Genomic DNA, 25,961 nt, shown 5'->3' with positions numbered 1-25,961 from the left:
GGGAGATAGGGACTCTCGGCTGAATGTGTGAACTGGCAGAGTGTGAACTGAGCCAGAAGACAGCCTTCGTCCCTGACTTTTCTGTAGGCCTCTGCTTAAGGTCTGCTTTGAGACCCCAAATGAAAGTTTCCAAAGAGGAAAAATGAAAGTCTACAAAACTAAAAACACCCTTCATGTAAGACCAAAGTACCTGAGGGTGCAGATGGCTGTATCTTACTATACATGTCCTCCAGCCCTAGGAACAATGCCCATCTAGTCACAGTGTTCTGTAACATGACAGCCACGCTTCACTCAGCAATGACTAGCTTTTGGTTTTAAAAAAAAAAATAAAGGCAATATTTCACAGATCAATCAAACAAAGGTATGGTATTCAAATTATTTTAACATCAAGTATCTTTCAAAGCTCTAAATATATATAAGGGGACTAATTGTAAACTTCTCCTAGAAACCCAAATCCAAATTCATGTTGCCATGAGAATTCAATGATAATAAATTACACTCTTCTAAGTAAAGCATCCACTGTAATAAAACACCCACCCTAGAGAACTTAGAAGCCCTGATCCCAGCTAAAAGGATTCATGCCTTTAGAATTCTGGGCATATATATTACTTTTCTGTCAGTTCTCTCAACTTCTCTCAATTACTGATGTTCTCTATGTAATGAATTTTCTGAGGTTTGATGTGTGATTATGGCTATATTTTTATCTATATGTTCTGTGGTTCTTGTACTTAAGCTTTTTGCTCAGAAATCCTTTATTAAAAGTACTAAATTGTAAAAAGCACATTCATATTTCATTCAGTGTTCCATACAGAAATGTGAATTTTTTGCAGCAAACACAGCTGCATAAAGTTACCATAAAATAACACTCTTAGACTATAGATCTCTACTCTTGGAACATTTTGGTTCAGAAGTAACTTTACTGAAACTAGATTTTCTAGAACATTTCCATCTTCTTCCTGACACAAACTCATCACTACCTTTTCAAATTTCCAAATCAAAAATCAGACGTTAAAAATTCCCTTTGAATCTTGTGCACTTTTAGGCAAGTCAAAAGCAAACCCAAAGACGTTTCAAACTTGATTTGTCCATCTCTGAGACCCTGACAGTTTTCCTTCGTTCTATCAAAATAGTAGAGGTAAGAGCCTTACAAACCCAACACACACACACACCCATGTGGTAGTGACAGGTCTTTATACCTTAACTTGAAATGAACAAGCAGAGGAAACAGAGGAGTCTCGCTGTGGAGTGAGAGGGCCCAGGTATGGAGCCAGGCAATGGCACGGCAGAGACAAGATAAGGGCCCCCCTCAAGTCCGGCACCCCGCTCCAGTACTCTTGCCTGGAAAATCCCATGGATGGAGGAGCCTGGTGGGCTGCACTCCATGGGGTCGCTGAGAGTCGGACACGACTTAGCAACTTCACTTTCACTTTTCACTTTCATGCATTGGAGGAGGAAATGGCAACCCACTCCAGCGTTCTTGCCTGGAGAATCCCAGGGACGGTGGGGCCTGGTGGGCTGCCGTCTATGGGGTCGCACAGAGTCGGACACGACTGAAGCGACTTAGCAGCAGCAGCAGCAGCAGCAAGTCCTGCAGGTCCCAAGATATCAGTACAAGCCAACAAGAGAGGAGAGGAACTCAAAGACTGACCAGTGTAAACGAGCATCTTTTTGCAAAACATCTCTCCAGGGAATGCACACGCAGGCCTGGCCAGCTAGCAAGCCACTGACCTTTTGACAAAAAGGAATGTAGAATTAAAACTGCCAATAAGGCAAAACAATTACTCAACACACAGATTTCATGAGCAAATGAATAAATGAGTGAATAATGTGGACATTTGTCAGTGGTAGTCAGCATAATAAATGAATCTGATATTAAAATGTGGAGGGAAAGAAACTGATGTGACCCTCTGTCAAATTACATCAGCCCACATGTGAGGGACCTGCCCAGGCCTGGCCCGGGTTCCATCCCATGGTGGACAGACCAAGGATGGGCCCTTGATGGCACATGTCTCTCCCCCTTCTCAGCGGCCCCTCCTGCCTAAAGACTAGCCCCTAACTGGAAAGGCTGGGGCAGACCCAATCCTGCCTAGAAGAGTCCTCCAGGTGACCGGGGGGACTCCCGGACCCCAAGACCAGGCCCAGGGTCACCAAATGGACTTCACCTGGCCAGGACAGCGTGGGGTGCAGGATAGGCCCACCCAATACAGAGGCCCCAGTGCCACGCTCAGCCTCCCACCTGGGTGCTGAAGAAAAGCAGAGAAACCACCAATCACAGCTTCTCTATGAGGGAAGGGGTTGGGTTCAGAATGTATCTGAGGGACACGGAACCTGGGCTGAAGCTCCCTAGGAAAACTGACTGACAGGATGCCCACTTCAGGGCACACCCCTGGTCCCAAAGCCTTAATTTACCAAGCTAACTGAGAGCTCTCCACCCTGCCCGCACACATGGGGTGCTCAGGGGGTCCGGCGAGAACACCAGCTCTCCCTCTGCAGTCTCTGCTGCTAGCAGGCTCCTCCTACCCAGTAGAAGCCCATGCGGATTTTGTCCATTTCCCTGGTGGGGAGCCCACACCATCCACCCCAGTTGGAGAACCGAGGCCCACAATAAAGAAAGTGCAGTCTCTCAGGCCTCCCTAGTCTTCTTGGGTTATTTTCCTGGGCTTTTACTTGAAACTTTGCAAAACTTCAGATGAACAAATGTGCTGGGGACAGAGTTGCCTGCGCCAGGCCGAATCCCCAACCCAGAGGTAAGGGACAGCCAGCAGCCCTCCCAAGGCCGTGGACCCCTCTCTGATGCAGGCACCTTTGCCAACTGGCAGAGAGCTGCAAATACGCCCTTGCTCCCACAACTCCTCTCCAGGCTCACTAAGGGAATTTGAGCCAGTCTGTTACCCATCATTTCCCCCAAACTGGGGGGAAATAAAGGCACTGGCCAAGAGCCTGCAAGGCTGGTTGCTCCATGGGAGGCAGTCCCGTGGGTCCTGGCCTCCCGCCCTCTGTAATGTGGCCACCACAGCCCTCTCCCCACACCCCTTTCATTCTGGACTGAATGGGAGCAAGGCACTACTCAGGTCACCTCACCTGTGAGCCCCAGTTTGGGGAAAATCACCCTTTCCTTCCCCCTTCACTGGGAACAGGCCGCATAGCCCACCAAACAGGCTTCCCCTTGTTGAATTAGCAAAGTGAGGAGGGCAGGATCTGGGTAACAAATTTGACTCCAGCCCTAAGCAATTCTCTGAGACTCAGCTTTCCCATCTGGAGAATGGGGTAATGATTTCCTCTCCCTCCCTTCAAGGATTTCTGTAACGCTCAAATAGATAAAGCATAAGTGAACTGGCTTTAAATTGTGTCCGTCAGTTCGCCAGGCAACAACCCCAGGATCTCAGGCTGTGTTTCCTCAGAAGAGGCCCCGAGGCCAAGACTGAAGAGCAGAGGTCTGTGCAGGAGGCGATCCCAGGAGTGGCCAGGGCGGGCTAGTGGGGAAGTGGGGGAGGAAGGAAACCAGGACAGAGCAGGCTAAGCAGTGGGCTAGACTGAGGGCAACTGGGCCTCGATCCCACCTCGGTGTTCCGAGACCCTGAATGGGACCCACACCAGGTGGTCCCAGTAAAGAAGTAAAGAGGCTGGGCTCCATCTGCCAGCTGCCATCCCAGAATTGAAGAGGGCTACCCTGGAGGTATTACCCCCGCAAACTCTCAGCCTGCACCCAGCACAGGCCACATACACTCCAGTGGAGAGACAGACAGAAACAGAGAACCCAGGCAGAGCTTCTGACACATGCCTTAGGCAGCCGCAGAGGGCTGTGTGGGCCAGAGGATACTGCCATGTCTGGCCATGTCAGTGTCAAAAAACAAACATGTAACCAGATACTCTTTTCATAGACAACCTATAAGTGTGCATTAAGTCACTTCGGTCATGTCTGATTCTTGGCGGCCCCCATGGACTGTAGCCTGCCAGGCTCCTCTGTCCATGGGATTCTCCAGGCAAGAATACTGGAGTTGCCTTGCCCTGCTCCAGGGGATCTTCCTGACCCAGGGATCAAACCCACGTACCTTATGTCTCCTGCATCGGCAGGCGCATTCTTTACCACTAGCACCACCTGGGAAGCCCTATGGGCGTCTGCTTTCCAGAGAAACCATGAAACTAGCTGATCATAGACGCTTAGTGAAAAGAAGCACTTCGGCAGCTGTCCTGGGATAAGCCTCCAGTCAGCCCATCTCTATCCTCTACCTTCAGCCCTGGATCCATCTCTCCATCACACAGAACCTGCCATGGGCACAGATGCACCAGCTGCTGAGCTAACCAGTGGGACTGGGACAGGGTTCTGCCCTCCAGGAGCTTGGAGTCATGTCTGAGAGATAGAGTAGGCTTGATGGCAGTGAGAACACAAGTGACATGCCTTATCCCCTTTCCAGGAGACCTGGACATCAGCAGGGCTTGAGAACACCCTCTCTTAATTTGGAGCATCTAGGTGTTGAAAAATGATAGATAACCAAAGAGTCTAGAACCAAAATGCTTGCAGGTGAAAATCTCAAGTGTCCATAAAATCCACTGAATCAGAACCACTGATTCTTTGAGCATCTCTGCTACTGGAGGTCTTCCCACATTGGTATTCCAGCTCCCATGTCAGGAAAAAAATGTAAAAATCACAGATAAAATAGAGATTATAGCCTAGTAGAGGAAAAGAGTGTGAACTAAGTAACTTGCACAGCACCGCGTATGACAGTATCACCTGTCCCTCCTTTGCCAGCCAGACCTGGTGAGTGGTTATCTGGTGCATCAATTCCAAGCACACCAATGCTCTCTGCAGGCAGGCATCGGGGTGCAGGGCAAGGCGAGGGAGGGACGCACAGCTCTGCCCTCCAGGACAGTGACGACAGGGCAAAAGACCAGCCCAGGGACAGGTCAGCCTCCTGGAAGAGCGTGGGGCACTCTGGCCTGGGCTGCTGCGGAGTTTATGTGGAGGATGGGGGTGAGGGAGCTGACCTTCTAGACAGCAGGCACAGCAAGAAGGCCCACCGGGAAAGTGGGGGTGCCTGGAGCGTGTGAGTTATCAGCTAACAGGAGTCGTTCAACCAGTGGCTTGTGGGCTGCAGCCTGACCCTCTCTGCTCTACAGACTTGCAGACTCCAGAAGAGGACTCTTTCTCTTGAGAGTGTCCCAAGGCTGAGTTCTAGAGCTGAGCTGCAGTCCTGTGTCCGTCACTCAGAGACTGTGAGAACTCAGTGTCTGACTTCCTCTGCTGGAGTCCCAGGCCCTACAGACATCCCAGGTCTCTGTGCATATCCTGTGGGATCCTGCACATGACCCTGCAATGCAAAGCCAAATGCAACAGGCGTGATGAGAGGGACTCAGCCCCAAAGACTTGAAACCCCAGGCTGGAGCTCCCAGAGCTTGCCTGCAGCAGAGTTGGAACTGGAACGTCCCCCTGGTCCCAGAGCATCCTCCATGTGGCCATGCTCCCAAGTTCTTCCTCCTCCAGGACAGAGCCTTCCACCTCCCTCGGGCTTTTGGAGCATCAATTCAGTCTTCATGGGGGCTTCTGAAGAAACTGGGCGCCCTTTATTCCCTCATTACTGTGATGATACATGTACTATCTTATTTTAGACGATTTCCTCTGCCTTACCCCCAAGCTTTTTTATGAGTGATCGACAAAATACTGTATACAAAGTTATAAAAATTGTTTGCATAATGTGCTCAAAACTGCTCTACATCTTTATTTAACATCAGTGTCATCGCCATGAAAGTAACCTGGGTCCCAGCACCTTGACATCAGCTCCACAGAGCCCTCCACGCACCCTCCTCAGCCTAGCAGACCTGGGGCTGATGTCACTGAGCACACACAGCACCTGGCAGGGACCCGTCTGCACCCTGACTGCTAATTCCCGTATTCCCTGGCCTTTTTTTTTCAGCATCATACATTATATTTAAGTCTCTCCAGCAATACAAATTTCAATTTGGCCAAGCTCTTTAATATTAATAGTTGTCAATCCAAATGCAGAGTGCATAATAAAAAATTTAATCGAAACGAATAGCTCACATATTTCTCTACCTCCTAAATATAGTTACCAATTAGACAAAAGATTTGGTTATATAACTTTGTAGAATTAAGGCCACCTACTAAAGACCACCAGTTAGGGCTAAGAAAGCCAAAATACCGGATTCCTTCCTGTTAATTACTTTGAAAGACAGAGCGCCTCTCGCCCTCCCTGTTCCTGTATTCACTGGTACAGACTGTGTTAACGGAATTCACAGGCATGCAATTCAGGGGAGACTGGAGCTAGTTTATAATCACAAAGTTATCAACAATGATAAACCATCATTTCTACAGCACTTTACAGTTTACAAAGTGTTGAGAGGGAGGGATAACACAAAATCACCACCATCACCACCACCCCATTTCACAGACAGGATAACTGAGGCTCAGGAGACACAGAGTGCTGCTTGGCAAGCCGGTCAGAGTGGTCCTGGAGTCCAGGGCTCTGATCCCAGGGACCAGACTTCCTCGGCTGGCCTCAGCTTCCTACTCCTCAGACACAAAAGTACTACGGTCATTCCCGTTTCACATGAGAACTGAGGTGCTTTGCCCCCATTTCCCTGCTCTTTGCTGAGAACTCACAAGTCACCACTGGACCAGGGCAGCACAGGTCCCCAGCGTCTACCAAGACCAAAACAGCACAGCTGCAACATCTCCTCGGGCGGGGCAGGGATGAAGGCAGACTTCCCCACGTGACCATCGAGGGCCTGTTGGCGAGTCCCAGAACCTCAGTGCCAGGGTGACCCCTGACAGTCCAGCATTTCAGAGACTTGCTGACCCAGAAGGGACCCTGCCTCTCATGTCGAATCCAACCCCTTCATTTTGCAGCAGCAGAGGCAGTCCTAGAGTCCACGGTCACGGTGCTGCTTAGTGGCAGAGCTGGGGGACAGAAGCCCCCACATACGCTCATGCTGGTGTGCTCAAGCTCTGAGGAGTCCAGGGGCCTGGGCAACTCCCTGGCCTGCCAGTGGCTCCCCGGTTGCAATGCATCCTGCTGGGCACTTGGGGTATTTCTTCTGCAAACGACTGCAGGCCTCCTTCATGAGCTGCTCTGGGCTCGGCCCTGAGCTACATCAAGCAGGAAGTTTAAATGAAATGGCTCCCAAGTTCCTTAAATGGTTTAATAAAACATATACTGACTGCAATGTGCAGTTTATAGTGGCAAACTATTGCCCCTCAGTTGGGAAAAATGACCTCCAGTCGGCAATATTCCTTTCAGCTTCATGATTCTAGTCCGCTGTTGGCCATTCCCTCAACCCACCGGGCAATTCTTTTCCATAACAAGGCCGACTGAAGCCACCGCGTGCGTCACTGCCGAAGGTGCCTCCACAAGGCCCATTCCGTGATGAGACAAAAGGCACGGTGGACAGTTGACACTGACGCCTGAGAGCAAAGGAACGCTGCTCGGAGAGCAGGGAGACCCAGAAAATAAGTGCAGGGGCTTCAGAGAGCTTCAGGGAAATTAAATGCGGGATCAGACAGAAAGGGGTGTGTGTGTGTCTGTGTGTGTGTGTGTGTGATCCCTACTCAGAATCACTCAGAACCAGGATGGGCAACAAGTTAATCAGATCCGGTGGGGAGTGCCTGAGCTCCACAAACGCTCTTGGCATCTTCAGCCATAAGATTTAGAAAACGCAGGGAGGGTATAATGTGAATTTCTAAAACTCTACTGTGTTAATAACAAATAGCTATTAATAACGCTTCTAATCACACATGCCATTTCCGATATTTGGTGCTGAAAGGTTCTGCCTCATCTAAAAAAGTACTGGAATTTGACTGCCAGAAACTGATGACCTTTTATCCTAAACTGTGCATTGAGATGGCTTGTTAAGCTCATTAGTATTATATGGTGAATTAGATTAGACATTTTATGATTTTTCAAAAAAGGCTTTTTTGATATAAAAAAAGCAGCAATTTCCTTTTTTGACATTTTTCATTTTTAAGGTAATAAAAATGGCACATGTGTACCATGGCATAATGGATTAATTAAGGAATATTATGTTTATCCTAACTCTTAACCGAGTTGTACATCTTCATAACTCACTCATAAAAATTAATGCATTATCTTATACCACAGGATGATAGACCTATTTTTACCAAACCTGCTCAGAATACATTGTTCTAAATTGGATTATTCTGAGAAACAGTGGATAGCATATTCTGATATCGTCAATCCAGAATTATATTGTTATTTTAAAACGTTATATTAGTATATATAAAATCCAAACCTTCTTCCTCCTGTGGCTTTGAATCGTCAGGCTATTCTGGCTCTTAGGAGATCAAGCTGCTCCCTCCGCCTCACTCACATGGAGCCTATTTTCTATCTCCTTTCATTCACAATAGATTTGTTGCTTAAAAAACACATGCACTGCATCAAAGAATCACCGGACAATAATTTTTGGCTATTTCTTTGTGTCTTGATGGTAGATGTGAATATAAAAGAATATTCATGCAAGATTCATAAAGGCCCCAGATTTCTAAATCAACAGATGAAAAATCCCTAAAAATAATAATGTCCAGATGTTGCTTATTTAAATGAGCTGTTGCCATTTAATGTTGCCAATCACAAAAGTGAAAAAATTTGTGAATTTCAAGGTATTCATAATTTACAGAGGATTATAATTCTTTATCAAGGGAGCATCCAGGGCCATTAAAGTCGGCAATTTCAATAAATACAAATGATTCTCTCACAGAGGCTACCTTTATAACCTTGGCCTCACACCACAAAGCCCACACTCTCCTGTTGCAGATTCTTTCTTTTCCAGGCCCCCTTCAGGGGGAAATGTAACTTGCCAGGCCTAAAATGCAGATTGTTTTTAATGTGCTAGAACTTCAGAATTGGAAGGACTCTTAGGAATCATGTAAACCTAATTTCTCTTTTTATTGGTGAGAAAATTGAGGTCCAGGAAAATGTCTTTCCCAAAGTCCCTCAGCTGAGAAGAAAGAAGCTTCTGGAATCTGAGGTGCAGGCTGGTGTACTGTCCATCCAGTAAAATGTAGATTCAGAGTTAATATAATTCCAGGACACTGGCAATGCCAAAGGAGCTTGTGAAAATAGACACAGGCTCCTTTCCGCTTCCCAGGTAGCTCAGTCAGTATAGAATCTGCCTGCAACACAGGAGACCCGGGTTCGATCCCTGGGTCAGGAAGATCCCCTGGAGAAGGAAATGGCAACCCACTTCAGTATTCTTGCTTGGAAAATCTCATGGACAGAAGAGCCTGGTGGGCTACATCCATGGCGTCACAAGAGTCAGACATGACTTAGCGACTGGACCCCCACCAGTCACCACAAGGCCCCTTTCCAGACCAGCACACCTCCAGGTAGGGGCCTGGGAACCTGCTCAGAAAGCTGGCTCCCCCGGTAATTCCTAAACCACCACCACAAGGGGCTCCCTGGTCCACACCTCCCAGAGTCCTAAAGTTTCTTGGGAATGAGTGAGATAGAATGAAGCAGTCAGCAAGCTGTTCTTTCGTGACTGACAATGTCAAGGTGCCAGTCGCAGAGCTACCAGCGTTAGGAAACTCTCTTTCAAATTGCCACCATGAGAATCTGTATCTGATAGCTGAGAGTGTGGGTGGCAGAGCCCAGCCTGACACATGTGAGATCTCCCTCTGGGAAACCCTGGAAGAGACATGAAGCTCCAACTTCACATTCTGGGCCAGGCTGAAGCCCCGGCTTCCCTGGTCCTCAGCACTGCCCAAGCTCAAGGAAGAGCAGGGCCCCTCTGCACAGTTGATGATGCGGGTGTGACCCACAGGGGACACCCGGGTTCACCTGGGCATGCGGCCTCTGGCACAGCTGCAATCTGGAGGCTGGGCTTGACCCAGAGCACATGCTGATGCATCTTTGATTTCTGTGGATTCCGAGACTTAGCTCACTGTTCTAAAGGGAAAGGGGTGCTGGGAGGATCTGGTTGGATTCTTGGGGGCATGAGGTCTATGGGGAAAACTCACCTCACATAGTACACTCTCTGCAGGGCCAGGGGGCTGCTGCTCTGTGTATGACTGCAGTTCAGCACAGACTCACGACCTGGGCTGCTCATTTAGCCTCATGAAAGGACTACCTGAGGAACAGCCTCACCTCAGTACACGGCCACTCCATCCCCTGAGCCATCGGCCACTCCACAGATTCTAATATCTGCATCTAATCTTTCGGCTACATCTTCCCGCTACCCTGCAGAAAAGATGGCACGTGTCCCACCTGGGCGTCTGGCATCTGTGTCCCTGTTGGGGGGAAAGGTTTATCTCCAACCTCACAAGGTGCAGCTCCATTCCAGAACACGTCAGCCATCCGAAGTGAACAACCTTTTTCAAGTTCATTCATAAATACCTCAAAGGTTCAAAAAAGAAATGCCTTGGGGTCATATGTGTTCTATTATTAATAAGAAAATCACTTAAGTAGACATTGTAATAAGCTGGATGTAAACTTTCCCACACACACCTTTGCCAGGCACACTAAGAGTTCATCGAATTACATCTAGAAAGACTCTGGTAGTCAAGCATCTACTAGAATCAGTGTTCCCCATGCATGCTGATTCCCTTCAGTCACATCCAACTCTCTGTGGCCCCGTGGACTATAGCCCGCCTGGCTTCTCTGTCCATGGGAGTCTCCAGGCCAGAATACTGGAGTGGGTTGTATTGCCCTTCTCCAGGGATCTTCCTGACCCAGGGATCAAACTCAGGTCTCCTACATTGCAGGCAGATTCTTTACCATCTGAGGTGCCAATCAGCCTTTCATTAGACCCATTTAGTTGAAAGATGGACAAACTGAAAGGAAAGTGCTTGGTGTGAGGCTGGCCTGGGCTTCAGAGGATTTTGGAAATCCTGTAGGAAAGGCCTGAAACACAGGGGAAGCCGCAGAGCTCTGGCCACTGGGAGAGTCTTGGCTGGCTGGAGCCTCACACTGATTGTGGGGCACCTCACACAATCAGTAAGCCTCTGCTCAGAAAGCTCTGCTCACACGTCTTCTCGCCTCTGCCGAACCAGCTCTAAAAATTCTTAGACCCATGTCACATCGGGAAAGCCCAGTGCAAGTGCAAGATCAACAGCAGGCAGTCGAATGAGGGTTAAAGGACGCTGCAGCCCCCACCCCCGAGGGCGCAACTGATGACACCTGGAAGACCACTTGTGTTCCTGTGTGCTCCCTTCCCCGCATCCTCTGACCTGCGCACCCTGGGTGAACAGGGAGAAGAACTCACTCCAACACGACGTCTCAGCAAGAACCTGCTGTGTTGGACACATCCCGATCCCCAGGGCTGCTCGGCAGAAAGCAAGCTCAGGGCTGGCCAAGCCAGCACTCTGCGGTTAAAAGCAGCAGCCACAGAAGCAAGACCTGGACCCAGAGATCCACACACCCCGTCCCCTGGCTGGTTCCCAGACTCTCCCCCAGGCACTTCTGCATAGTCAAAGGCTGCAGGAAGCGGGTGTGACCCAAGAGGAAGCTCAGTGGCCGAGGCCTCCTGGGTCTGTGACCAAGGACAGCCACAGTGACCTCTTCCAAGGGGCTGGCAGCTCTGGGCAGCCACAGGCTCTGAGTGCTGTCACCTGGCCCAAGCCTGTCATCTGGACAATGGACCTGCAGGGCCAGTGGGCCTGCTCTGTTCTTCTCCCCAAATACCAGCAGGATAGGCCTTGGCCGCGCACTCCACTCCCCGGACCAAAAGCCATGTCTGCTTCCCCCAGCCTGAATCCCTGCCACTTTCCTCCACCCTCTCTGAGCCTGGGAGGCAGCAGCAAATCCTTGGGATACACAAAATGGGATAATGACAGTACTTACTTCACGAGGTCGTTACAAGAATTAAATGAGGGCATGCCCATCAACTGAGGACCAGCGCCTGGCACTTGGCAAATCGTCACTCGGCCCCAGCAGCGGCCCACACTGGATTTCACCACGGGCTGGGCTGCAGAGCGCCAGGCCAGGCCTCCCGAGGCCTCCCGGGAGGTGTGAACACTTAGAGACAAGAGGGGGCGCGCAACACCTTCTGTGCGACAGGGCGGGATTCTGGGCGAAAAACAACCACATCTGGCAACAAAGAGGGCCAAGGAACCTGCTTGGTTTTCCTCTCAATTGGAGAATAAATATTCACCAGCCTCATGATTAAAAGTCTTGCCTTCAGTTCAGAGGTTTGCAAACATTTTTTTCTACCCACAAACCTTTTCCAAATGAGAGCTTACCAAGGGCACTGCGTAAAACAGATGGCCACGAAGTGACCCTGGCCGCCTGCGCCCACTCCCTCCTGGTCTGTGTAATGACCACCAACTTAACTGAACATATTAGGCCAGGGCTTCCCAGAGTGCAGTCAGTGGACCAGCATCAACACTGCCTCAAAATTCGTTAGAAATTCAAATTCTTGGACTCCACCCCAGATCTTCTGAATCAGAAGTCAGGGTCGGGGCCCAAAGCTGTGTTTTCACAAGCCACCCCCCCAGGCAACTTCAGACACTGTTATACCAGCAGTTCATACCCAGTGACATGTGAGCATCCAGGCTCAATGTCTCCCCCTGAGGTGACTCCTGATTTGACTGGTCTGGGGTGGGGTCCACTGGTGAGTCCTGGAAGTTCCCCAGGCAGAGTAGTGAGCAGCCACCTCGTCTCAGCAAGCCTCCATGTGGCCCAAGGGGCAGCAGGAGCAGCGTGGCCCGGGACCTATTATCTGGATGTCTAATATGATATATGGAGCTCTGTCCCTCAGACCTACTGAGTCAGAATCTGCGTGTCACCAAGATCTCCCAGGGGACTAGGTGGTCTAGTTGGTCCTGTTGAAGACCTGGAAAGAATCTTAGACACCACATGGTCCAAACCACTCACCCCCTGGGTGGTCACCTGAGGCCACATGGCCTGAGACTTCCCAGGTGACCACAGCTACTGCAGCAGGGGAGATCAGAGCCAGCCTCCTCACTCCCAGGACAGCTCTCCTCCCTACGTCCAGCAGCCAAGCATGCTTCCCTCAACCTTCCCTCTGAATGTCTCTGCATCTTCAGTCCCTGAGGCCTCAGAGGAGAGAGGGGATGGAGGCTGCTCCTCCTCCCTGAGAAGGCAGGGAGCTAGAGGTGTCCAGGGTGGCAGAGATTCCCACTGGCCATCAGCAAACCCCAAAAACCTTTCCAGGGCTGCTGCCACTCACTGTCTTGTTAGCGGAGGCCTGATATTAGTTGGGATGTCACATTTCTAGAAACACTGAAATCATGTTTAAACACACACATATTGGGGCATGGAGAGGAGAAACAGAAATTTGGTGAACAAATCCCACGTGGGCCAGACTTACGATCTTTACTGCAGATGCTATCCCAAGTTTTATTTTGTTAAAGAACAAAAACTACACTGTTTTGCCATGCTCACTCATAAGAGCATCATATGTGCTATTAATTGTGTTTAGACATGAAACAATCTACACATATGGACAGGAGGACAAGTTGATTGTCCTACAGTATGTCAGAAAGAAAATAAAAATGGCTTTAGGGTAGGGAAAATTCACCACATACTCATCTCTACCACCACCCTGACAAATACACACACACACACACACACACACACACACACACACACGACCTCCTCCTCCCTATCCAAAGTTTCCTCCCCTCTGGACTGTCAAGGTTTGGTTCACCACCAGGCCAAGAACCAAATTTAATCTTTAAACAGAAAGAAGTCATGGGTATCTCCATTTCCTGGACACATAGACGTATGTTACCACTCATTTCTCTAACTGATTCTTAAGCACAAGGCCACTACCAGGCTAATTCACCCCTTGAGCACCTACCAAGCACCTACTAGGTGCTGGTACCTTGCTTGAAGCATCACATACATTTTCAAGGATGAAACTCAAAATCCAAAGTCACTGCTGTCTCTCTTGCATGGTGCTAACGTGTCGTTCACATGTGCTAACATGTCGATCACATTATCGACTCCAGTTAGCATACTTCCCTTTGCGCAAAATGAGCCAGAAAACTGTAAGGACAGGAGTCTAGTTCTGCCAGGCTTAAATCACAGACAAAAGTTCATGAAAAACATCACTGTGCTTTACTCTGCAACCACATGAAGCCAACTGTTGAAACATAGCAGCTCCTGCGGCGGGGAAGGCTGTGTGCTCTCAAATGTGAAAGGAAATCCCATCTCTTCGCTTGAGATGGACACAAGACCAACCGTTTCCTGAGCCCCAACATCCCCAAAGCACTTGGATTAAGAGATTGTTTCCACCATGAGCACAAATACATAAAATCAACTCAGACTTCTCTCTCCAATGACGAAAGAGCAAAAAAACTATCCACTCTCTGTCTTCTGTATGAAGAAATGTCAGAAGGCTCCTGGTACCAAGTCCACACATTGTGGAGGATCAAAAGAGTGGCAAGGAGGTGACGAGTCAGACAGCTGCCTGATCCCTCGTTAGCAGCAGCTGGCCGTCTGAGTCCGAGAGGCCACAGGGGTGCCCAAGACCGTCTGTGGAAATGGGAAAGCAGTCTCCACATTCGGAGAAAAAGATCTGAGGTGGGTCAAAGAGATCCGTGCCAAGATTCATGCCAAACAACATGTGATACAGAGAATGAAGGGGGAAGAATCAATTAGCGTGTTCCCCTATGTACCATATACCCTGGCTTTCTTTTCTCTGGGGTAGAGAATAATTCAGTTTTTTAATGCAAGAAGAAGTTATCGATTTGCTTAGCTTTTCCTCTGTCCTAAGGAAATGTTATACATGTAGGATGCAGGCATCCTGAAACTGCCTCCTTCTTCAGCAGGGTCGAGAGCTCGGCCCACCATGCATTATCGGACACCAGTCTTGGAATTTAAATAAAAGAAACAAAGGAAAGCTCAGCTCACCTACACCTCCTCCCAGCTTCATTCTCGCCCTCAGTTTGCCACCTCTCCCAATCACAGCATTAAGTTTTTACACAATTACAGTTCTTTTTCGACTAGGACCTGATTTCAGGCTCACTAAAACCCCAGCAGGCACTCTGTAAAGAGCAACATCAAAACAATCACATTCAAAGGGAGGGTGACCAGCACACAGAGACAGGCCTGGGCTGTCCTGGTTTCTTGGTTTACAAGCCATTTTCTGATGTGTGATTTGTAAGTTATCTGTGCTGAGCCTCAGTTTCTTTGTCTGCAAAGTGGGTTGCTGAGATTATACAAGACAAGGGGTCCCAAGGTCTGATCACAGGGTAGGGTTGGCTGATGCCTTCTGTAAAGGGCCAAGTGGGAAATATTTCAGGCTCTCCAGGCGACACAATCTGTCCCAACTTCCCTACTCAGCCATTACAGCGCGAAAGCAGCCACAGATGATACGTAAATGAATGGGGCTGTCTGTGTGCCAAGAAACCTGCATCTAAGAACGCTGAAATTTGAATTTCATGTACTTTTCATGTGTCACAACACGGTATTTTTCTTTTGATTTTTTTCATTCATTCAGAAATGTAAAAGCCATTCTTTGCTTTCACAAAAGTAGGCAGAACCACAATGAGCTACTACTCCACACCCATTAGGATGGCTACTATCAAAAAGCAGCAGAAAATAAGTGTTGACAGGAATGTGAAAAAAAAAAAAAATGGAACCCTTGTGCACTCTTGGTAGGAGTGTAGTAAAATGGTGCAGCCACTATGGAAAATAATATGGCCGCTAAGCCGCTTCAGTCGTGTCCGACTCCGTGCGACCCCATAGATGGCAGCCCACCAGGCTCCCCGGTCCCTGGGATTCTCCAGGCAAGAACACTGGAGTGGGTTGCCATTTCCTTCTCCAAGATAATATGGCAGTTTCTCAAAAAATTAAAATTACCATATGCTCCAGAAGTTCCAGCAGTTCCAAACGTAAAAGCAGGGTCTCCAAGAACTCTAGTTGCACACCCATGTTAAGAGCAGCATCATTTACCATAACTAAGAAGTAGAAGCAGCTCAAGTGTCCACTGGTGGATGGATGGATAAACAAAATGTGGTGTGTGTAACACACACACACACAGGAATATTATTCAGCCTTAAAAAGGAAGCAAGTCTTACCACTGCTACAGCATGGAAGAACCTTCCGGGCATTATGCTAAGCAACATACGCCAATCACCAAGGGACAAAGACTGTATGATTCCACTTACATGAGGGACCTAGAGAAAGCAGAGGGACGGTTGCCAGAGGGTGGGGGAGAAGAGAATGGGGATTTACTGTTTAATGGGTACAGAACAGCATTTTGGGAAGATGAGAAAGTTCTGGAGGTAGATGGTGGTGACGGTTGCACAGCATACTTAATGCCACTGACCTGTACACTTAAACATGGTCAAGGCAGAATTTTTTTGTATTTTTTCAGAATGGTTAAAGTATTTCTAAATGTTTTAAAAAAAATAAAACACAGGCAGTGTGCAGATATTGACCCCCCACCCCCAGGCTGTGGTCCACCAGCTCCCACCGTAGGACACCACAGTGAACATCATCCCCAAAAAGGAAAAATGTGGAAAGGTTTCAAGTTACAAGTGAAAAGAGGGCAAACAGATATTTCTAAGATTTATTCACTCCAGTCTTTACCAAGCAGCCACTCTGGGGCCAATAACCCTTCAGGCAGAGACACAAAAATAGAGAAGGGGGAGCATTCCAGGCCCTGGAGCCCAGGCCTTCCCTCCTGTGGGCTCAGCGCCGTCTGAAGGAAGTCCACCCTGCACGTGTGCAGGGTTGCCCTGTGCTGGAGGTGGGGGGACGGGGGGCGTGGGAAAGCGAGGCGGCAGGCCACGCAGGCGTGTGCATGGCTCACATATGGCGGCACACCCTCCTCGGAGTGGTCAGTGATCTTGTCAGGGACGGAAGAGTTCAATGACTACAAGGGTGAGTTTAATTATATGTTGTCGCTGACTAGCAGTGGTTCCGATGGTACAATTACACATGTAATTTATCAGCAAGATACTTGCATACATAATAAACCAAAAGCAAAACATTAAATTTCAGTGGATGCTAAAAATACAAGATCGGGCCATGACGCAGAGCAGTCTCACTTGCAAGGGGTTGGGGAGAAAAGCCAAGGACCTCCCCTCCCTTTTAGGAGCTGGCTGTCCCACCCACTGTGACCACGTGGCATCCAGCCCAGGAATGCACGCCCCAAACACCAAGTAAATCCCAAACCCCCAGTGGTGTGTCAACAACGCTCCCTCCACAAAGGAAATGGGATGGGGAAGCTGACTTAGGAAACTCACCACCCTTCTGACGTTCTCTGAACTTGCTAACCACTGTCCCAGGGGTGCTGGGAAGGCCGTATGCCTGGCAACTTCTCAAAGTTCCTAGCTCCAGCACGAGTCTGCAAATGGCCTATACTTTCCTTAATCTTGAATAAAGACAGAGAAAGGAAAGAGGTGACTAAATAGAGAAAATGCAAACACTACTAATAACAGCAACACACTTACTAATTACATATTTTGAGCCAAGAGGCATTATTTTACTTGTACAATCAGATAGATTACTTACACAGTCTACTCTATTGCCATCATTGTCATTCCCAATTTACAGATGAGAAAAGAGAGGCACAAGACTAATCCCTTGACATGTGGTCATATAGCCAGTGCATGGTGAAACCATGGTTCAACCCAGGAAATATGGTTCCAGACTCCATATCTTTGCCAGGTTTAGAGGTCATTTATCTCTCTTTATTATTATTCATTATTTTATTACCAGTACTGCTATGTTATCCATTGTGCAATAATTTAAAAGTCAAGGGTGGAGTAACTTTTTATCCTCATCACTGGGAATACATTTCCCAAAAGACTGGTACCCGCTGTATTGGGACATGGGAGTCTCAGCCTAGTTCCTCACGATAGCAGAGCCCAGGGGCCTGAGCATCATCCAGTCCCAAAGAGATGCAGCATGGTGGGGCTGAAGAGGACACACAAGAGCCTCTAAGAGAGCATGAAATACAATATAAACTACAGAGTTTTACCCAGGAGACAGACAACCAGTCATTTGGACAGGAAGTCTTCTGAGCCTCATAAATTCCTTGCCCACATCCCGCTTTGAAAGAGGTCACCTTCCCCTACTCGGCCTCCATGTCTTCCACCCGAGTACGTATGTCTTCATCTGCATACACACCCTGGTGGATTCTTAGGGCTACTTTCATAACAAGGCATCCATATGGTTTCAGCTTACAGAGATTGCCTGGCACTGTCCCAGACATTTTGTTTTCTATTTTAAAGACTGGATTGAAAAGGAGAGATAAGAAGAATATCCTTCTATAACTGACCATTTGATGACAAAAAAAATGTTTGGGAGGGCAAGGGATGAAGAGATAGTAAAAAGTGGGATTTCATTTGAACCTTTGGACCTACCATTCTAAGATCCTGTCAGGGTTTGAGATAGAGTCCCATCCATCCACTCATCTACCCATCCAGCTATCCCTCCCTCCATCCATCCACTCAACCATCCATCCACCTATCCACTCATCCACCTATCCACTCATCCACTCACCCAGCTACCCATACATCCACCCACTTGTCCATCCTTCCAGTCACTATTTTTATTGAGAATCCTCTATACAGTGAGCACCATTCCAGGAATTAGAATATAATACTGAACAAAACATAGCAAGGCCTTACTCTCTCCACATTTACACTGTACTAGGAGAGACCACGGAGAAGGCAGTGGCACCTCACTCCAGTACTCTTGCCTGGAAAATCCCATGGATGGAGAAGCTTGGTGGGCTGCAGTCCATGGGGTCGCTAAGAGTTGGACACGACTGAGCGACTTCACTTTCACTTCTCACTTTCATGCATTGGAGCAGGAAATGGCAACCCACTCCAGTGTTCTTGCCTGGAGAATCCCAGGGACAGGGGAGCCTGGTGGGCTACCGTCTATGGGGTCGCACAGAGTCAGACACGACTGAAGCGACTCAGCAGCAGCAGCGGCAGGAGAGACCTCGGAGAAGGCAGTGGCACCCCACTCCAGTACTCTTGCCTGGAAAATCCCATGGGCGGAGGAGCCTGGTAGGCTGCAGTCCATGGGGTCGCTAAGAGTCGGACAAGACTGAGCGACTTCACTTTCACTTTTCACTTTCATGCATTGGAGAAGGAAATGGCAACCCACTCCAGTGTTCTTGCCTGGAGAATTCCAGGGACGGGGAAGCCTGATGGGCTGCCGTCTATGGAGTCGCACAGAGTCGGACACGACTGAAGCGACTTAGCAGCAGCAGCAGCAAGAGAGACCAACCAGAAACCAGTAAAGAGCTAGGTCTCCAAAATTACTCCTGCATCAAACATCACAGTGTATTTGAAATCCTCTATCACAGAGGTAAATCAGAGACATTTCCCTTACTTGTTTTCACCATCGAGGATCAGCTGTAAAAACAAACAAAAGTGTGTTCTGTGGAAATGCTAACAGTACAAAAACATATTCCAATGTGGCAGAATCATTTGAAGGCAAATACTACAGGCAGTATTTTTATGACAAAAGCTTTATTTCTCATCTTCTCTATCCTTGATTTAAATATCTACATATACGTGGGTTCACACGTATCTAGATTCAAGTATTTCATATAAATTTTGTATTCAAAATACTTTTCCTGATTTCAGTTGATTGCATATTTCGAGCCAATGTTGCAGCAGTAATTTTTGTTCTGAATCAAAAACAAGGATCTTTCTCCCTCCCTCACCCTCTCTCTCTTCCCTGTGCTCAACAACCTCACTTTCTTCCCCGACCCTCCAGCCTTGCGTGTGCTTAGTTGTTCAGTCATGTTCAACTCTTTGCAACCCCACGGACGGTAACCAGGCAGGCTCCTATGTTCATGGAATTCTCCAGGCAAGAATACTGGAGTAGGGAGCTGATGCCTTCCCCAGGGAATCTTTCCAACCCAGGGATCAAACCTGGGTCTCCTGCATTGCAGGTAGATTCTTAACCATCTGAGCCACCAGGGAAGCCCCTCTCTTGCCTTAGGAAGCCTAAATATTCAGGCTGCTTTCAGATCTGAGTGATATCAAGGGCAAAACCCGTTTCCACTCATGCATTCTCCTGCTGAAGGTTTCTGGGGCCATGGGGGTTGGGGGGAGTGCTGAGGTGCTGGCGAAAGCCACATCACAAAGGCACCAGGATAGAAGGACAAACCTTCCCACTTTGATTTGAGTGTGTAATTGTTTGAATACATCTCGCCCGTACTACAATAATGTCATCCTTGGTTGACACAGATTTTAAAGCCCTTTGAAAAGGTGGAATGTTATCAATCACAAGCATGATTATAATGGGATTTAAGTGGAAGAAGCTAAGAATCAGGCCCTCATTCGGGCCAGGCTCTATGACAGAGATGGGGGCGGGGAGAGAAGTTAGAAGGCTGCGTTTCAGCTGGGAAAAGGATGCAGAGTGTAGCCATCATCCACAGAGCTTCTCCCCCACAGCCGGAAGATGTCCCAGGAAGCACCAGGAAACCCTGAGCTCCAGCTGGAATTCCCCCACACCGCAAAAATATCTGCCTATGCTCCTATCACATTAGACCAGAGGTTCTCAAGCAGGCCAACTGTACCCCCAGAAGATATTGGGTCATTTCCAGAGACATTTTTGGTTGTCACAACAGGGGAAGGGATTCATAACTGACACCTGAGGCCAGGGAAGCTGTAAACCACCCACAGTGCACAGGGTGACCCCACAGTAAAGAATTACCCGGCCCAGAATGTCAGCACTGCCAGGCCGAGGAACCCCGTCTTAGCTCCAGAGAGGCTGAGCCAAAGCCTCAAGAAAAAAGGGACAGGTCAAGAAGGAGCATTTCCAGGAAAAGAGTCTGAAGCTGCTCCCCCAGCTCTGTGGCCCCTTCTGCTCGCCAGCAGACCGAGGCAGGTGACGAAAGTGGATAAAACAGGCGACGGGAGAGAGGAGCCTTTGAGCCAAATTTCTTGCTCTTTTGCCTTTTGATCTAAAACACACTTCTCTTATTACATGTCAGACGGGACTGGAAATCCAGCCATTTTTTTTCTTCAAGGCAAAACAACCCAGGCCCAACAAAAACACAATAATCTCCCTGGCAGATCTCTGGACTGTCCAGCCTCTCCCTGACAAACCACGACGGTGTCTACAGATGTCAAATTCACCCACCGAGCCCAATCAAATGCCCGGATTACTAAGGCAAAGAATTGTGAATTTCATTAAATATGTTAAAGGGGAAAAAATCAGCTTTGAAAAATAGTAATCCTGTCTTTCAACAAAAATATTATAGGAAGCTATGAATTTGGTAGATCCGAATAGGATGTTGGTACATGTTTTACTAAGGTAATATAATGGCACACTATTATTAGATCACATTAATCATTACTGTGCCAACGGCGCTGACAGCCCCACTGAAAAGGATTGAAAGGCCTGGTAATGGATATAAATTACCCATTGTGTGATAAAAGGATTTTTACTAAGAAGGTAAGAATAAAACAGCAAATTTCTAATATAACTGTTGTGTAAAAACCAAAATAAAAGTAATCCACGGTCAGTAATATCCACAAAATCAGAAGTAAGCACTTTTTCAACAAGATAAAGTCACAGTAAAAAAATATATATTCAGTACAGTACAAAATTAATTTCTAAGTGCATAATTCCACTATCAATTTTCCTGGTTTATGTAGTGACCTCCGAGGCCCATGGTCAGGAGAAGGTGGGTTTGGCTAATTAGATCTCAGGGTGAGTTTACAGAGGTGTCAGGGCAGCCTCAGAGGAGGGGGCTGCAGACATCAAATATCAGCCCTGCCCCTTCTTCTTAAGTTTTTAGCTTCATGTGGGAAAAACACTCCATGACTGAGTTTGTGATCTTGAGTCCAACTGAGGTGACAGGCACAGAACCACTCAGACACAGGTTTCCTTCAAGACTGGGCCAAGCCACAGGACCACGTGCTGAGTGGCAGGGAAACGGGCCACGGGTGGTGCTTGGAAGGGCCGCCCAGCTTTAGGCAGCCATCCCACCAGCTCCCCAGCTCTGGTTCCCACTGCCAGCTGGCGGGCAGCAACTCTGCAGGGTGTCATGTGAGAGGCAATGAAGTCAACCTTGCGGGGCTTTGTGACCCCATTCTGAGACCTTCTGAGCATGTCTTGACATCACATAGTCATGCCGTCCAGGAGACCTGGGACCCACGCTGGATCCCAGAGACCTTTGAATCTGGAAGCATCTCCAAAGCCCAGCCTCTGTCCACAGAAACAAAGGAGTAGCTGGGAGAACTTCCACCCAGCACAAAGGTCCTCAACCCAGAGAGGGCAGCCTGGTTCCCCAAAAGTCACAGGCAGGATCCCTTCAACAAACTGTAAATCAGTGTTCCTTACCAGGCGAGTCTGAAAGCAACGGAGCTCCCTCGTGGCTGGTGGATATTCTTAAAGCCGTGGTGGTCAGGAACTGCAAAGATAAGACCTGTTAGAAATTCTCAGCATTGGACACATCGACTCCAATAAGACAGGTAAACAACATTCAGCCATGGTAACAATTAGACACTCAACTAGCGTCTAGAAACATTTAATAGCCCCCACTGCCCCAATTCATTGAGCAGTTTTTAAATTGGGAACTATATGACCTTTGCTGTAATAAACCAGATTTGCTCAGCTTCTTTTAATGGGAAATTGCCACCTGCAAAAGAGAAGGGAGTGGGGCATCTAGCCGTTTCTTCTCTAGGTGGGATGGAAGAAGAAATGAGAGCAAATAAGGGCGGTCTCGCTCTCTCTCCCCCTCTCTCTCTGTCACATAGTCTTCCCAGGTGGCACCAGTGGTAAAGAACCCAGCTGCCAGTGCAGGAGACTTAAGAGATGCAGGTTCAATCCCTGAGTAGGGAAGATCCCCTGGAGGAGGGCATGGCAACCAACTCCAGTATACTTGCCTGGAGAATTCCATGGACAGAGAATTCTGTGGGCTTCAGTCTGTGGGGTCGTAAAGAGTAGGACACGACTGAGCAACTAACACACACACACACACACACACACACACACACGTGTGTATATATATATATACGTGTGTGTGTGTATATTATATCCCTCCTTCCCCTCCTTCCTCTCTCTTTGGAATTCTAAAAGTGAGGAACTGAGAAGGTACTCAAGGGTTCTTTTTCTCTCACTAATTTAAGGAGGCCCCTACAGCAGACCACACACAATTTCACCCAAATTTCAATTGACTACTCCTATTCAGTGGCCAGGGCAGCTCTCAACAGGTCCAGACCAAGAACCGACAACTGGACCAGGGGTCAGGGGTATTGTGTGACATCAAAGTCCTCTCTCCTTTCCTCTCAAGACCAGGAAATCAGCAGGATGGGATCACGGCCCAGAGGGAAAGCCGAGATGCTCGTCACAGTGGCTCAAGAGCCATCAGTTGGGGTGATCGAGGCCAAGCCCTAATCTGTGATCTCCAGCTCAGGGCCAGTGCAGTGAAGAAGCTAATTTGCTTTGCCATGTTACAGAAGAGACTACAGGGCAAGCAAGTGCTCTCTCTTGATAAACTGTACATTCTGATATTGCAGAAGTAGACTTCTAGTAGAAAGTCAAGGATGTGTCTGTAAATGAACCAGAAGATGTATTCGGAGAGCAGGCAGTGGCAGTCCCAGCTCAAGGTATTTGAACATCAAACCACTGACTTGCAACACTCCATCCAATTCCAAGACTGATTTCTGGCAACCAAAAAGGTGTTTGCTGAGTACATGCTAGAAGTGTTTTCTCAAAGTGTAACAGGGACACTGCTGTTTGTAAACGAATTTCTACCTGCCTATCTTGAGACAGAAAGCAAGTCGACATCTCAACCATCTGCATGAGGTTACAAGACTCTCTTACAAGACTCTCTCTGTCCTTGATCAGATTATCTTCTGCATTTTGTGTTTTCTGTATCACTCAACACTCAAATCTAGGCAGTGTAATACAAACACTCGAGCTATGCTTTACCAGGTTCTACCGGAGCCAGGAAGGACAGGCCTATGGCACCCAATTAAAGCTACAAAGACACTTTGCGCACAAGGCTCCTGGCATTTAGGGAGGAGATTGCAGGAGGTGGAGGTCAGACTCAGATGTTATATACAAGTTCGTGGCTTACAAAATTCAAGGACTATTCTCCAGGGGCTGTTCACTTAGAAGCTTCGTAAGTTCCAGGGACAGGAGAACATGGGACACTTCTGGGGAAGTCCCAGCTCTGCACGTCCTCTGGCTTCACACCCCTGATGAGACCGCCAGCTGCTGCAATCTGCCCAGGGTCAGAGTCACCCAAGGCCCCAGCATGAGCCCTGTGCCCTGATTGGGGCTGCACCCTCGTTGGGGCTGTGCCCTCTTCAGGGCTGTCCCAGATGGGTAGGGGGTTATCCAAAGGTGGCCGCCTGTCTAGGAAGCTTAGCCTAACAAGCTTCCTGCTGGAAGAGGAACCTCAGGAAGGGAAATCGAGTTAGTGCCATTTGTGCCTTGGCGAGCCAGTCTAAACAGGAGGGGCTCCTGGTGTCTGATGTCATTATAGTCACTGCAAGTCGGGCAAAGGTGACCACATCAGACACTGATGCTTTAATTCAGGATGGGGAGGAAGGACAATACCAGTGCAGTAATTCTGTCTTCCGCAATGAAAGAAACAGCTCTTCGGGTACAAGTAAGTAACTCGCATTGAGAGATAATGTAGTAACCTCATCCCTGACATGAGTCTCCCCTCATCCCTGCCTCCCACAGGGACCCCACACTGAGGAGCCAGGCAGGGGGACACCCAGGAGACATGGCCCACAAGCCCAGTTGGGTGTAGGTACCACCAGATCAGAGGAGGGGTGGAAGGGGGCAGGTAATCAAGGCAGCAAAAAGCGTGGCACGGCATGAGTCAAGGGGGCTGGGGAGCAGCCACCTCGTCAAAAACGCCTGAAATCCGCCAAATTGATCCCCCTGCCACCCCTGTAAGATGCAGGTAAGACACACACCAGCCCAGAGGAGCCAATGAATTTAGGAGACCTGTTCACTCAGTGGCTCAGACCTTCTGTGTGCCAAGCCCTGGGGCAGGCCAGGGGCAAGCAGATCTGCCATGGGATCCAGGAATGCCCCACTATGCGAAGAGTCTGGTGGGACAGGGACCCGAGAGGCGGCCATAGTGGGAACCAGGGAGGGAGGGCATATGACGTGAGCCCTCCAGCAGGCAGGGCCTCGAGGGAGACAGGGACGGAGGTAAGGGGAGCACAAAGGTCCAGAGATCCTGCCATGGGGCTTGAGCAAGAAGTGCAGGATGACTGCAACTTGGAGAAGCAGGAGAGAGAAAGCAAGGAGGCGGCGGGGAGGGATGGAGGGATCACTTAGAGCCTGAGACACGTCTAAGGCCTCACTGAGGAAGGGAAGGAGAGCAGAGGGGATGGAAAGCCCTAGAGAGGGATTTTGAAGGGAAGCAGGGTGGACAGGAAGACGTGGGAGACACAGAAAGAAAAAACAGTGAGAGGCGGTCCAGGCAGCTCTGGTGTGTCCTGGCACACAGTGGGCCCACAGTGTGGCATCCCCATGAATCTGCTGGGACCCCACTAGGGGACAGGGGAGCCCCTTCCTCCTGAGTTCTCCCAGGAGAGACACGGCAGCTCTGAGCGGAGCCAGGAAACCTTCACAGGGCATGAGCCCAGCCTCTCATCCTCAGACACAAGGGCGAGTCAGGAGATGAGCAGACATGCCACACACGCCCCCCTCACCGGGGCCTCTGTAACGAGCCCCAAGCTGAACACAAAAGCTCCTTCCTCTAGGCAAACATGGTGCCTTTCTGTGCTCGTTACACACCTATCCACCGCTCCGCACCATGACAACTGGAAGGTCAGACGAGTGGCACCGAGAGCTGCCATTTCCTGAGGGCCTGGTACCAGGCACCACACTGAGGCCAGCTCCCCACAGCACAAGGGGAAAGGGCTGCGCCCATCCACCTCCCACTCCCGTCCTCTGGCAGAGGGCTCAGAGCGCAGTAAACATCGCGTAGAGGGGAGGAAGGGAGAATGCGAGGGAGGGAAGTAAAGAGAAAAGGGAAGGATGGAGGGAGCAGGGGGAGATGGAGGG

The 25,961-nt window shown here is 48.9% G+C and overlaps 1 protein-coding gene across 7 annotated transcripts in view; it reads right to left on the bottom strand.

Moving 5' to 3' along the window:
- Positions 1–25,961, bottom strand: part of ZNF536 (zinc finger protein 536) — a 449,081-nt gene that overhangs the window by 373,292 nt on the left and 49,828 nt on the right. For all 7 annotated transcript variants that reach the window (XM_086349609.1, XM_086349607.1, XM_086349612.1 and 4 more), the window contains exon 2: positions 22,266–22,335. The gene's annotated coding sequence lies outside the window, so the exon portion shown is untranslated. The remainder of the gene's footprint in view (positions 1–22,265; positions 22,336–25,961) is intronic.

This window comes from Bos grunniens, chromosome 18 (genome assembly GCF_055505025.1).
Source record: "Bos grunniens cultivar Pamir isolate PY7600 chromosome 18, Bosgru_T2T1.0, whole genome shotgun sequence".
NCBI classification, from domain to species: Eukaryota; Metazoa; Chordata; class Mammalia; order Artiodactyla; family Bovidae; genus Bos; species Bos grunniens.
Note: the sequence above shows the minus strand (reverse complement) of the source record. Positions and strands in the feature narration are given on the sequence as shown.